Source organism: Solanum stenotomum, chromosome 10, assembly GCF_019186545.1.
Source record: "Solanum stenotomum isolate F172 chromosome 10, ASM1918654v1, whole genome shotgun sequence".
Lineage (NCBI taxonomy): Eukaryota > Viridiplantae > Streptophyta > Magnoliopsida > Solanales > Solanaceae > Solanum > Solanum stenotomum.
The window spans coordinates 6876724-6892564 of record NC_064291.1 but is presented as its reverse complement, the minus strand read 5'-3'; positions in this window follow the sequence as shown (position 1 = coordinate 6892564).

The window sequence follows — 15841 nt, the reverse complement described above, 5'->3', positions numbered from 1 at the left end:
ATGTTTTCTTGATAATTTTTCACCATTCTTGAGGCTAAAGACCAAGAACAAGCGGAAAGAATCTAGAAAGGGAAGAATCAAGTTTCTTAGGAGATTCAAGCCTTTTTTGAGGTAGGTGATGGTTGTGATTTCATGTTGTGTGATATATGTTTGTACTTGCTTCATTATATTGCATGTATGTATGTGAATGTTGCACTATTGATCACACAAATCGTAAAGGAGTATGAAAGAATAACTATATGACATGAATCACCTCTTAATTGTATGATTGTGAGAATGTACATTGTGATTGTGATTATGGTATGTTGAATGGATCAGGTGTTACGTTCCAACACACTAACTTGGATTGGGTGTCACATTCATACGCAGATATGGGATCAGGTGTCATGTTCGGCACACTAACTTGGATCGGGTACCACATACCGGTACACTAACAATTTGGGTGTGGGTTCCATAAGAGGACCATTGACGTACTATATTTATGTATTTGAGAATGTGGAATTGCACGTTGTTCATAAGTGATAATTTATATTGTATATGTTCGGTGTATGCATGTTTATGATGTTGTAATTACTTGCTTATATTGCACTTAGTGGGATAGTCGTGTGATCCTCCAGTACACTATGGTTGTGTACTGATACTGCACTTGCTCTTTTTTTGTTTAGTACAGGACATCTTGAGGCGGCTACTGACAGACCTCGTCTAGAAGTTTAGTGATCAATCGAATTCAAGGGTGAGCCAGTTATTCCATGCTGCCACGAGTTCTCCTTTTGCTCAGTCCATCTTATTCAGACTTAGATTATCACTTTAGTTATTCTCCTGTTTAATTTGGGTTGTACCCACTTCCCTAGACTTATGATCATTGTTAAAGTTTTGGTACATTGACTTTCAGGTTCTAGGCATTAATTCTGCATTTGGTTGTTAGACTTTTGTTGGAGTTATGTGAAATCCCTATTTTCCATTTCTTAGACATTTAAACCTACTTCCGTATCTTTAAATGCCATAGTTTTTGGTTGAGTTGTTTAGTTCGAGTTGTAGTAATGGTTCTTCCACCGGAGGGTTAGTGTGGGTGCCAATCACGATGGTCTGGGTTGTGACAGTTTCTTCTTCAAAAATTACTTATTGGTCAGTGATACTATACAAGTATATATATATTTTTGTGGTATCATTAAGATATCTTGTTCAGAAATTACTCATGAGTAAATGATGTTATAAGGGTATAAATATATTTTTGTGGTATCATTAATGTTTCTTGTTCACACCCTACTCATTAGTCAATGATATTATCAAATGATATCTTATATATATATATATATATATATATATATCTTTGTATTTATTTTTATCTTTCAAAAAAAGGAAGAGATAAAATAAAGAAAACAATCAATAAAAAATAAGAAGTTAAAAGGATAAAGTAATTAAATTAGTTAAGTATAAGTGGGAAAGGAAAAAAATAAAGAAATGATAAAAAGGAAATAAAGTTAAATAATAAAGTAATAGCTAAGAATTATCAATTGGGTATGCGGGTAATTATTTACTATTAAATGGGTATTGTTGTAGTTAGATTAAGATGGGGTATATTCGGGTAATTAATTTCATTTTATTGGGTATTTGATGTAGTTTTCCCTATAAATTAATTACTGAATTCTCATCATGGATGGATATTATGTTGCGATATATATTATTAACCATATGCTTAGATATAGTATTTATTGTAGAATAATTATTTATTCAGTTTTAATAAAAGTTTTAATAGATCAGTTATTAATTTGTGGTGTCTGTTTACTTAAATATTAGATGATTTAGTGTATAGAGTTTTAGCTTATACACAAAGGATTAAATCATCTGTTCTTATAAGTATAAAGTTTTTGTTCATAATCTAAAATGGAAATTGGGCCTGTCATCGGTACGATTGTAGCAGAAGATTATATATAATTTATCTTGATTATGGGAACGATATAGTTCCAACTTCTTGTGCTAGTGCATTTTGTATGTATTGAACGAGACCGAGTAGAGATAGTTGATTTAGACTGACTGACAAAAGAATATTCTCTAAACAATTAAATATACTTATATTCTTAATCCTGATATAACTATTATGATTTATTAATCCTGATATAACTACTATATTCTTAATCTTGATATAACTATTATGATCTGTATATATTAATTATCATTTTGATTTATTAAAAGGTGAGATTCTGAGATGGGTCAATATGTCTGATAGATTGAATGATAATAATATATATTGGTGAAATAATAAGTTAGTTGATGGAATCTATGTCTCAATATAGAGATTGATGATATGCCTTTTTGAGAAGCTTATAAGTTTTCATCGTGTCAAACATTGCAATTGGATTTTTGAATTTGACACATGAAATAAGTTAAGCAGTGCTCTAAAGAAAATTAATCATTAAATTAAATTCGTCAGTAATTTAATTTATTGATTAGTATTTGTAATTTTAACATGGGGAATTACATAAGTGTTTAATGGAGAATTTTGAAATATATATAGAGGAGTGCAATTACGAATTTCTAGTGGAAGATTTGTAATTTATTATGGTAAGAATAATTCAAATTAATTATTTGAAATTATTTCATAATAAGAAGCCTCCGTAATTAATTTTGTGGTCCCTATCGTGCCCATATTTAACTAGAATTCAGAATCCTATTTCTAAGGGAAAAGGGAAGAGTAACGTGTGTTTTCTTGTTTTTCAAGAAAATCGTGGATTTGTTTTCTCTTTTTGGATTGAGAAGAAATCACTATAAGTAGGGATTCTCCTAACCTAGGAAAAAATGGCGGTTTCTATACAATACTTGCCCACCCAAGTATTGAGAGAGTTCGGATGTGAACTTGAGATCACTGTAGAAGACCGTGGAACTGTTGTTTAACTAGTTGATTGTGGATTCGCTTGAAAGTATGTGCTCACGCTTCAAGAAGTAATTCTTGAATTAAATTTCAGTAAGTTGATGTGTCCTAGCATGATTATATGTGTTCTAGCATATATTGTTTATCTATTATTCATGTAAGCGTCTAATTGTGGTATGCTTCCGTTGTGCATATAGTTTTCCAACATATTACCCCTTATAAAAACATAAACTATGGTTTAGAGTATTGTAGCCTCCAAAACCCCTAATTAAAATAGAACTCTTCTTGTAAAATCTGTCACGCCCCGAGCCTACACCCCGGACGTGGCTGGCACTCGAGAACCATTGCTGGCCCCAAGTGAACCCTTGGCCTGACTTACTTACTCAGCAGAAGACTCTAAGCATTATTACAATGACCAAATGCACTTACTCAATTGTTAAATAAAATAACTTAGAATGTTTAAATGTCAACATTCAATTTGGCCAAAATGGCAAATCAAGTCTTAACATATGAAATGATAATGTAAAGAAAACTGAACTACTAATTGTCTGACTGTCTATGAAACCTCTAAAACAAAAAGGGATGTTGGGACAAGACCTCCGATCATCCTAACAATGAAATATTGAAAGCAAAGTAAAAGGAGTCTTCCAGAATGCAATAAGGCTCACCAACTAACTCTGAGTGCTTAACTGGATCAACGAGGCGCTGGGTCATGATCCTGGTTACATGCGTCTGCATCATAAGAAGATGCAGGCCAACTGGCATCAGTACATTGAATGTACGAGTATGCGAGTTGGAGTGCTAAACACAACATAGGCTTGAAAAGAATCTGAAAGAAACACTTACCTTGGCTTTACTCTACTCCTGAATAACTTAACTCAATATAAAGCAATAAAATATATGCAATATATAGAAAGCTTGTAAAACAGTGGAAAACAACTTAGTTCGTTAAAGAAAATGCAATAACAAACTCAACTTTACTCATATAATAAAGTAATATAATTTATGTGGGAGATTCTCTAACTGACAACCACCACATAAGCCTAAGTGGTGATACAACGTCTTGCCCACACTGCCAGAACTGTCCTATACTTTGCCGTCATATAGAACGCCTTAACGAAGTAGATCCACTAGTCTATGCTACAAGCATTTTAAGGAGTCATCTAAAAGTATGATCCTTTACTACCCATGATGGCTGCATGGTTTATGGAGACGTGAGTTATCTGAACTTAAGCTCGTCCCCATATCGGTGCTCAATACTACTCCCAAAATATACTTTAGCTCGATCATATGTTTTTAAAAACAAAACTCTTTCTTTGGTTTGGGATAATTACTCAAAAACTTAGCTTAAAAGCTATCTTGGAAATCTCAGTTTCCTTTCTTGCTCAAATGTGAAAACATTTTACTCTTTGAGAATACATAGTCCCGATATACTCTTTTGAAGAAATAAACTTCAAATTTTACTCTTTACTCAACTCAAAACTCAAGTCTTAAAACAAAGTTAAAACATTTATAAAAGACTTTTGGAAGATCTATAAACTTCTCTTGACTTGACTCTTAACTTTCCTTGAATTGAATTATGGATTCAAGGATTGTGATTTGTGATAGGAAAGATCTCATGATGTTTAGGAATGATTTTAGATAGCTAAACATGAGAAATGATCAAGAAATCACTGCCTGGAAACTAGTCCGCGATGCGGAGATGTACTTAAATATTTGATCGCGAAATTTATTTATGAAACAGTGGAGTTCACGACCTCTCCGCGACGTAGAGAGAAAATTTTCACACTGAAGGAGAAAATTTTCTTTCTCGTTTTCTAACCCAATTCACCAAATTCCGATTCTTTTTGTCAATCTCTCTTTAGGATCAAATACCCAGTATATGTACACAAGATTCTAACTCAAACAACTCAAGGAAACAACATTATAACCTCAAGGAACTCCTTAATCTCAACTTAACTCAAGAACGAAGGCCAATTTCAAGAACACCATTCAAGATTCATCAACTTTCAACTTTCTAGATCGAATTTTGCTGAAATAAACATGATTGGCGTGTGGCTGAACGAACCCAGTGCTATGAAAGACTCACATACCTCTTTAGGGATCACCCCTTGTCCAAATCCACAAGCTAAACCTTCAAGAACGACATACTTTGCTCTTTCTCCTCTTTTCTCCTTTTGCGTTCTTTCTCCAAAAATCCTACCGTAAATTTCTAGTTGTCTAAACTGAACCAATTCAGTTTAGACCCCAATTTAATTGCTAAAAACGAATTAACTTGATTGGGTATAAAAAATACGATAATGCCCTTCAATAATTCGGATTACACTTTCCTTATTCGAACAACCCAACTTCAAATGGGCATATCTCACTCATACAAACTCAGAATCGCGCAAACTCGGCGGCGTTGGAAAGATTATTCCAATATATTTCCTATGATGTCTGGAAACACACCAAAATCATCTTGAGCTAGGAGTTATGGTCATTTGAAGTTAACCAAAAACTCAAACTTAACTTAACCAATTTTTCAGATTTTTATTATTTCCAAAAATCACTCTTTCTAATTCTAGCTCTTTCTAGTTCTTTCAATCTGCGAGATGTTACAGAATCCTACAAAATTTCGATGTCTACAAAAATAACTTANCCTTCAATAATTCGGATTAGACTTTCCTTATTCGAACAACCCAACTTCAAATGGGCATATCTCACTCATACAAACTCAGAATCGCGCAAACTCGGCGGCGTTGGAAAGATTATTCCAATATATTTCCTATGATGTCTGGAAACACACCAAAATCATCTTGAACTAGGAGTTATGGTCATTTGAAGTTGACCAAAAACTCAAACTTAACTTAATTATTATTTCCAAAAATCACTCTTTCTAATTCTAGCTCTTTCTAGTTCTTTCAATCTGCGAGATGTTACAGAATCCTACAAAATTTCGATGTCTACAAAAATAACTTATTTAACAAGTAAAAAGACTATTTTAGGAGTGACTTCTAACTTCTAACGTAACCTATTTACTCTAATAAATGGAAATTAATCTTGGATCCCTTGATTGTAAGCCTATAAACTAGTTTTCAGTTAAAGAGTAAATGTTTTCACATTTGAGCAAGAAAGGAAACTTTGATTTCCAAAAGAGCGTTTGAGTCCTAGGGAGTCTATGAACTCTCTCCCATATCGGTGCTCAATACTACTCCCAAAATATACTCAACTCATATGTTTTTAAAACAAAAACTCTTTCTTTGGTTTGATATAATTACTCAAAACTTAGCTTAAAAGCTCTCTTGGAAATCGGTGTTTCCTTTCTTGCTCAAATGTGAAAACATTTTTAACTCTCGGCAATACTTAGTTTCCATATAATCTTTGAAGAAATGAACTTTACTCTTACTTCTTACGCAACTCAAAGCTTAAGTCTTAAAACAAGGTTAAAACGTGTAATAACTCGTTATTTGAAAGAACTAGGAAGAGTTAAAAATTGGAAACAGTCATTTTAGGAAAGAATGAAAAATCTGGAAATTTGGTTTTAAGTTATGTTAACTATGGTTTTTGGTCAACTTTAAACGACCATAACTCCTAGCTCAGATTTATTTAGGTGTTCTTCCAGACACAGTAGGAAATATTGTTGAATTATCTTTCCAACGCCACCAAGTTTGCGCGATTCCAAGTTTATATGAGTGAGATATGCCCATTGGAAATTGGGTTGTTTGGATAAGGAAAGTCCAATCCGAATTTTTAAAAGGTAGTTTGGTCTTTTCCTTGACCAATTATTTTATTTCGTTTTTGGTAATTAAGTTAGGATTAATCAGAATTAGATCATTTTACGCTTTTACCAAAATACGCTAGGGCTTGGAGAAAAGAGAAAAGAGGAGAAAGGAGAAGAAAAGTTCATAGTTCGACGAGTTCTTGGAGATTTTTGTGTGGATTTCACCAAGGGTTAATCCCACACGCCAAACATGTTTAGTTCAGCGAAATTCGTTCAAAAAGAGGTTGAAAGTTTGATGTTCTTGATATGTATTCTTGAATTTGCTTTCGTTCTTGAATTGGATTGAGACTACGAAGTTTTAGAGATTAATACTTTGATTTTAAGAGTTGTTTCGAGTTAGATTCTTGTGTACATATGTTGGGTATCTGAATCTAAAGAGGATTTGAGAAAAATAGTCGAGTTTAGGCGAATTGGGGCTGGAAAACGAAGAAGGAAAAAGTCGGGCGAATCTATTAACCCAAAAATTAGTGAAGTTTCAATGGTTTGAAGCTTGTCAGAAAAGCTTTTCTGAATTGAAAAAGAGGTTGACTACTGCCCCAATATTGACCTTACCAGACGGTACGCAAGGCTTTGTGGTATACTGTGATGTGTTTAGAGTTGGTTAAGGGTTGTGTGTTAATACAGAATGACAAAGTTATAGCTTATGCCTCCAGACAGTTGAAATTTCATGAGAAGAACTGCCCAACCCATGACCTAGAATTGGCTGACGTAGTATTTTCTTTGAAAATATGGCGCCATTATCTTTATGGTATGCATGTGGATGTGTTCACCGATCACAAGAGTCTTCAGTATGTGTTTACTCAAAAGAAGCTTAATCTCAGACAAAGGAGGTGGTTAGAATTACTCAAGAATCATGACATGAGTATTATTTATCACCCAAGTAAGGCTAATGTTGTTGTTGATGCTTTAAGCAGGTTGTCTATGGGTAGTACTGCCCATGTTGATGAAGAAAATAGAGAGTTAGCGAAACATGTGCATAGACTGGCACGATTGGGAGTTCGACTAATGGATTCCACGAAAGGAGGAGTAGTGGTGATGAATGGGGATGAATCATCATTAGTGTCAGAAGTAAAAGAGAAGCAAGACCAAGATATTATTTTGCCTAAATTAAAGGCAAATGTTCATAAGCATAAAGTATTGTATTTTGAACAAGGGGGAGATGGCGTATTGAAGTATCAAGGTAGGTTGTGTTTACCAAGGGTGGATGAACTCCAAGAGAGGATCATGGAGGAAGCTCATAGCTCTAGATATTCCATTCATCCGGTCCCACAAAAATGTATCGTGATTTGAGAGAAGTTTATTGGTGGAGTAGTATGAAGAAAGGCATTGAGAATTTGTTGCTAAGTGTTCGAATTGCCAACAAGTAAAAGTAGAGTACCAAAGGCCCGGTGGTTTGCCTCATAATATAAAACTTCCAGAATGGAAGTTTTTCTGGAAGTGGGAGATGATCAATATGGACTTCATCACAGGTTTACCAAGGTCTAGCAGGAAGCATGATTCTATTTGGGGGATTGTCGATAGAATGACGAAATCAGCCCATTTTTTGCCTGTAAAGACTACCCATTCGGCAGAATATTAAGTTGTACATTCAATAGGTAGTTAGACTCCATGGGGTGCCAATTTCAATTATTTCAGATAGAGGTGCACAATTTACTACACAGTTCTGGAAATCTTTTCAGGCTTGGGTTCAAATGTGAACTTAAGTACTGCCTTTCATCCTCAGACAGATGGGAAAGAAGAACGTGTTATTCAGACCTTAGAGGATATGTTGATGGTTTGTGTGATTTAGTTCAAAGGTAATTGGGATGATCACCTAGCTCTTATTGAATTTGCTTACAACAATAGTTACCACTCTAGCATCCAGATGACTCCTTATGAAGCTCTTTATGGGAAAAGGTGCAGATCTATTATTGGATGGTTTGAAGTTGGTGAAACAGGGTTGATAGGACCAGATTTAGTCCATCAAGCTATGGAAAAAGTGAAAGTGATTCAAGAGAGGTTGAAAACGGCGCAGAGTCATTAGAAATCCTACACTGATATTAGGAAAAGGAAATTAGAGTTTGAAGTAGATGATTGGATATACTTGAAAGTTTCACCCATGAAGAGTGTTATGAGATTTGGTAAGAAGGGGAAGTTTAGTCCCCGGTATAATGACCCTTANAAAGCGGCGCAGAGTCGTCAGAAATCCTACACTGATATTAGGAAAAGGGAGTTAGAGTTTGAAGTAGATGATTGGATATACTTGAAAGTTTCACCCATGAAGAGTGTTATGAGATTTGGTAAGAAGGGGAAGTTTAGTCCCCGGTATAATGACCCTTACAAGATATCAAAAAAGGTTGGTAATGTAGCTTATGAGTTGGAGCTACCATAAGAATTAGCCGCGATTCATTTGGTATTTCACATCTCCATGTTGAAGAAGTGCATGGGCGATCATTCATTGATTATAACAACTGAAGATATTGGGATCAAGGATAGCTTGTCTTATGAGGAGATTCCGGTTCAGATTCTAGATTGTCAAGTTCGCAAGTTGAGGACTAAAGAAGTAGCATCGGTCAAAGTTCTTTGGAGGAACCAGTTTGTTGAGAGAGCTACTTGGGAAGCTGAAGAAAATATGAAGAAGAGGTATCCACATCTCATTGAGACCAGAGAAATTCCAGATCAAAGTACTAATTCTCTTCTTAGTACTTTTTAATTTATAAGTGGCATGTTGTATTAGCATTGCTTGTTGGGTGTTTGAGTTAAATGTTAGAGGTTACACCCTTAGCCTAGTAAGAGTAATCTCATTCGAGGACGATTGTTCCCAAAGGGGATATATTGTAACATCTTACTATTTTAAAGAACTGGGAAGAGTTAAAAATTGGAAATAGTCATTTTGGGAAAGAATGGAAAATCTGGAAATTTGGTTAAGTTATGTTAAGTATGGTTTTTTGGTCAACTTCAAACGACCATAACTCCTAGCTCAGGATGAGTTAGGTATTCTTCCAGATACCGTAGAAAATATCGTTTAATTATCTTTCCAACGCCACCAAGTTTGCGCGATTCCAAGTTTATATGAGTGAGATATGCCCATTGGAATTTGGGTCGTTTGGATAATGAAAGTCTAATCCGAATTTTTAAAGGGTAGTTTGGTCATTTCCTTGCCCAATTGTTTTATTTCGTTTTTGGTAATTAAGTTATTGTCTAATCAGAATTATATTAGTTTACGATTTTACCAAAATACGCTAGGGCTTGGAGAAAAGAGAAAAGAGGAGAAAGGAGAAGAAAAGTTCATAGTTCGTCGAGTTCTTGGAGATTTTCGTGTGGATTTCGCCAAGGGTTATTCCCTACGAGGTATGTGGGACTTTCATAGCATTGGGTTCGTTCACCCACATGCCAAACATGTTTACTTCAGCGAAATTCTTTCAAAAAAGGTTGAAGTTTGATGTTCTTGATATGTATTCTTGAATTTGCTTTCGTTCTTGAATTAGGCTGAGACTGAGGAGTTTTAGAGATTAATACATTGATTTTAAGAGTTGTTTCGAGTTATATTCTTGTGTATATATGCTGGGTATATGAATCTAAAGAGAATTTGAGAAAAATAGTCGAGTTTAGGCGAATTGGGGCTAGAAAACGAAAAAGGAAAAAGACGGGCAAATCTGGGCTTTGGGCGTCGCGGACCTGCTCCTCAGATTTGGGAAAAGTTTCTTCACGTCGTGGAGCGGTCACAGACCGTTCTGCCTCAAAAGATATTTTGCGACCAAATAATTAAATACATCTCTACGTCGCGGACCTGCTTTCAGACAGTGATTTCTTGATCTTTTCTCATGTTTATCTATCTAAAAGCACTCCTAAACATCATAAGATCCTTCCTATCACAAATCACATTCCTTGAATCCATAAACTCAAATTCAAGGAAAGTTAAGAGTCAAGTCTAAAAGTTAAGAATCAAGTCAAGAGAAGCTCATAAACTATTTCAAAAGTCTTTCACAAACGTTTTAACTTTGTTTTAAGACTTAAGCCTTGAATTGAGTAAAGAGTAAGAGTAAAGTTCATTTCTTCAAATATTATACGGGAATTAAGTATTCCCAAGAGTTAAAAATGTTTTCACATTTGAGCAAGAAGGGAAACACCGATTTCCAAGAGAGCTTTTAAGCTAACTTTTGAGTAATTATCTCAAAACAAAGAAAGAAGTTTTGTTTTAAAAACATATGAGCTAAGAATATTTGGGAGTAGTATTGAGCACCGATATGGAGACACGAGTTTAAAATAACTCAAGTCTCTGTAAACCATGTAGCCATCATGGGTAGTAAAGGATCATACTTTTTAGATGACTCTTTAAGTGATTTTTAGCATAGACTAGTGGATCCACTTAGTTAAGGTGTTCTATATGATGGCAAAGTATAAGATAGTTTTGGCAGTGTGGGCAAGACGATGTATCACCACTTAGGCTTATAGTGGTGGTTGTCGGTTAGAGAAACTCTCACAATATTACATTACTTTATTAATACGAGTAAGTTGAGTTGTTATTGCATTTTCTTTAACAAACTGAGTTGCTTTCTATTGTTTTAAAAAGCTTCCTATATATTCCATGTGTATTATTGCTTTATATTGAGTTAACCTATTCATGAGTTAAGTAAAGCCAAGGTAAGTGTTTCTTTCAGATTCTTTTCAAGCTTACATTATAGTTTAGTATTCCCCTTGCATACTCGTACATTCAATGTACCGATGTCATTTGGCCGGCATTATTTTATGATGCAGACACAGGAAATCAGTATCAGTATCCAGGGCCCCGTTGTTCCAGTTGAGCACTCAGAATCAGTTGGTGAGCCTCATTTCTTTTCGAAGGACTCCGTTTACTTTGCTTTTAGTATTTCTATTGTTAGGATAATCGGGGATCTTGTCCCGACATCCCTCATTGTTTTAGAGGCTTCATAGACAGTTAGTAGTTCAGTTGTCTTTACATTATTATTTCATATGTTAAGACTTTAGTTGCCATTTTGGCCAAGTTGAATGTTTGACCTTTAAACGTTCTAAGTTATTTTATTAAACATTTGAGTAGAAATGCATTTGATCATTGTAAAAATGCTTAGAGTCTTCCGCTGAGTAAGTAAGCAAAGTCAAGGGTTCACTTGGGGACAATAATGGTTCTCCAGTTCCAGCCATGTTTGGGGTGTAGGCTCGGGCTCTTGAATTTCAGGGACTGACTTGGGGCGCTCTGGATGGCACGGCGCCCCAGAGGTCAAATTTCAGAGCCCCTTTTGAGGCGCTCTGACTGGGGAGGTGCCCCAGACCCCTGCCCAGGTGACCTGCGACTTTTCTTCTTCGTTTTTCAACTCTAAACCCCCTATTTAAACTTGGTTCTTTTCCCAAACACTTAGAATCAACTATACCATCAATATATGTAAGATTCTACTCGAAAACACACCTAAAATCATGAATCAAACTCAAGAAACTTCAACAAGAAGAACCCACAAGATTTTAATCGAATTATCATCAAGAACTCATAAGATTTGCTTTCAAACAATACAACTTCACTGAATAGAATCATGATTGGCGCGTGGGTGAACTAACCCAACATTATGTGATCTCACATACCTCGTAGGGATTAACCCTTGGCGAAATCCACACAAAATTCTCCAAGAAATCGATGAACCTTGAACTTTTTTTCTCCTTTCTCCTCTTTTCTCTTTTATCCAAGCCCTAGCGTAATTTGGTAAAAGCGTAAACTGTTCTAATTCTACTTAGACCTTAACTTAATTACCAAAAATGAAATAAAACAATTGGGCAAGGAAAAGACCAAACTACCCTTTCAAAATCCGGATTGGACTTGCATTATCCAAACAACCCAACTTCGAATGGGCATATCTCACTTGTACGAACTCGAAATACTACAAACTCGGCGACGTTGGAAAGATAATTCAAAGATATTTCCTATGGTATCTGTAAGCACACCTAAATCATCTTGAGATAGGAGTTATGTTCGTTTGAAGTTGACCCAAAACTCATTCTTAACTTAACTTTAACAAATTTCCAGATTTTTCATTCTTTCCAAAAATGACTCCTTTCAAATTTTAGCTCTTTCTAGTTCTTTCGAATAGCGAAATGTTAAAATATCTCCCCCTTGGAAACATTCGTTTTCGAATGAGATTACTCTTACTAGGCTAAGGGTGTAACATCTAATATTCAGCTCAAACACCCAACAAACAAATCTAACACATCAAGTATATAAATTAAAGAGTAAAGAGTACTAAGAAGAGAATTAGTACCTTGGTCTGGAATTTCTCCAGGCTCAAAGTAATGTGGATATCTCTTTTTCATATTCTCCCTAGCTTCCCAAGTAGCTTCTTCAATAAACTGATTCCTCCAAAGGACTTTGACTGACGCTACTTTCTTAGTCATCAACTTGCGAACTTGGCAATCTAGAATCTGAACCAAAATCTCCTCATAGGATAAGTTATCCTTGATACCAATATCTTCCATTGGTATGATAAGTAAAGGATCTCCCATGCACTTCTTCAACATGGAAATATGAAATACCAAATGAACCGCTGCTAACTCTTGGGGTAGCTCTAACTCATAAGCTACATTACCAATCTTTTTGGATAATCTGTAAGGGCCAATATACCAGGGACTAAGCTTCCCCTCCTTACCGAATCTCATAACACCCTTCATGGGTGAAACTTTCAAGTATACCCAATCATCTACTTCAAACTCTAACTCCATTCTCCTAACATCAGTGTAGGATTTTTGACGACTCTACGTTGTTTTCAACCTTTCTTGAATAACTTTCACCTTTTTCATAGCTTGATGCACTAAGTCTGGTCCTATCAACCCAGCTTCACCAACTTCAAACAATCCAATAGGAGATTTGCATCTTCTCCCATAAAGAGTTTCATAAGGAGCCATTTGGATGCTAGAGTGGTAACTATTGTTGTAAATAACTCAATGAGAGGTAGGTGATCATCCCAATTAACCTTGAAATCAATCACACAGGCCTTCAACATATCTTATAAAGTCTAAATAGTGCGCTCTGCTTGACCATTTGTCTGAGGATGAAAATCAGTACTCAAGTTCACATTTGAACCCAAACCTTTCTGAAAAGATTTCCAGAACTATGCAGTAAATTGTGCACCTCTATATGATATAATCAAAACAGGGACTCCATGAAGTCTCACTACCTCTTAAATGTATAACTTGGCATAATTTTTTGCTGAATAGGTAGTCTTTACCGGTAAAAAGTGGGTTGATTTCATCATTCTGTCAACGATCAGCCAAATAAAATCATGCTGCCTATGAGACCTTGGTAAACCTGTAATGAAATCCATATTGATCATCTCTCATTTCCATTCCGGAAGTTCTATATTCTGAGCCATAACACCGGGCCTTTGGTGCTCTACTTTAACTTGTTGGCAATTCGGACACTTAACAAGAAATACTGCAATGCCCTTCTTCATACTACTCCACCAATAAACTTCTCTCAAATAACGATACATCTTTGTGGAACCCGGATGGATAGAATATCTGGAGCTATGAGCTTCCTTTATAATTCTTTCTTGGAGTTCATCCACCTTTGGTACACACAACCTACCTTGATACCTCAATACGCCATCTCCCCTTGTTCAAAAGGTAATACTTTTTGCTTATGAACATTTAGCTTTAATTCAAGCAAAACAGGATCTTGGTCTTGCTTCTCTTTTACTTCTGACACTAATGATGATTCGGCCCCATTAGTCGAACCCCCAATCGTGCAAGTCTATGCACATCTCTTGCTAACTCTTTCTTATCTTCCTCAAAATGGGCGGGACTACCCAAAGACAACCTGCTCAAGGGATTATCAATAACATTAGCCTTACCTGGGTGATAAAGAATACTCATGTCATAATCCTTGAGTAATTTTAACCACCTCATTTGTCTGAGATTAAGCTCTTTCTGACTAAACACATATTGAAGACTCTTTTGATCGGTGAAAACATCCACATGAACACCATAAAGATAATGGCACCATATTTTCAAAGCAAAAACCACGACAGCCAATTCTAGATCATGGGTTGGGTAATTCTTCTCATTAACTTTCAACTGTCTAGAGGCATAAGCTTTAACTTTGCTATTCTGCATTAACACACAACCCAAACCAACTCTAGACGCATCACAATACACAATAAAACCTTGAGTACCTTCTGGTAAGGTCAATACTGGGGCAGTAGTCAACCTCTTTTTCAATTCCTGAAAGTTTTTCTCACAAGCTTCAGCCTATTGAAACTTCACTATTTTCTTAGTCAACTTGGTCAAAGAGGATGAAATAGATGAGAACCCCTCCATGAACCTACTATAATATCCAGCCAATCCCAAGTAACTCCTGATATCAGTTGGAGATGTGGGTCTAGGCCAATTCTGCACTGCCTCTATTTTCTGAGTGTCAACTCTAATTTTATCACCAGAAACTATGTGGCCCAAGAATGCCATGGACTCAAGTCAAAACTCACATTTAGAGAACTTGGCATACAACTCATTATATTCTAGACTTTGGAGAACTATTATGAGATGGCTAGCATGATATTCCTCATTCCTCGAATAGATTAGTATGTCATTAATGAATACGATAACAAACATATCTAAACAAGGCTTGAATAGTCTATTCATAAGGTCCATGAATGTTGTCGATGCATTGGTTAAACCGAACGACATGACCAGAAACTTATAATGACTATAACGGGTCCTGAATGTTGTCTTTGAAATATCACATTCCCTTACTTTCAACTGATGGTAGCTAGATATGAGGTTTATCTTACAGAAATAGGTAGCACTCTGAAGTTGATCGAAAGGATCATCAATTCTCGAAAGAGGATACTTATTTTTTATGGTAACCTTGTTAAACTGACAGTAATCTATACACATCCTAAGGGAACCATCCTTCTTCCTCACAAATAAGACTGGAGCGCCCCAAGGTGAGACACTTGGCCGAATAAAACCCTTATCAAGGAGATCTTTCAACTATTCTTTTAGCTCTTTCAACTCTGCTTGTGTCATTTTATATGGCAAAAGAGATATAGGACGAGTATCGGGAAGAATATCTATACCAAAGTCTATTTTTCTCTCAGGAGGAACTCTGGGTAGATTAGCTGGAAAGACTTCTGGAAGCTCACTCACAACTAGAACTGTCTCAATAAGAGGTATCTCAATACTAGAGTCATTAACTCGGACTAAGTGATAGATACAACCCTTGGAAACTA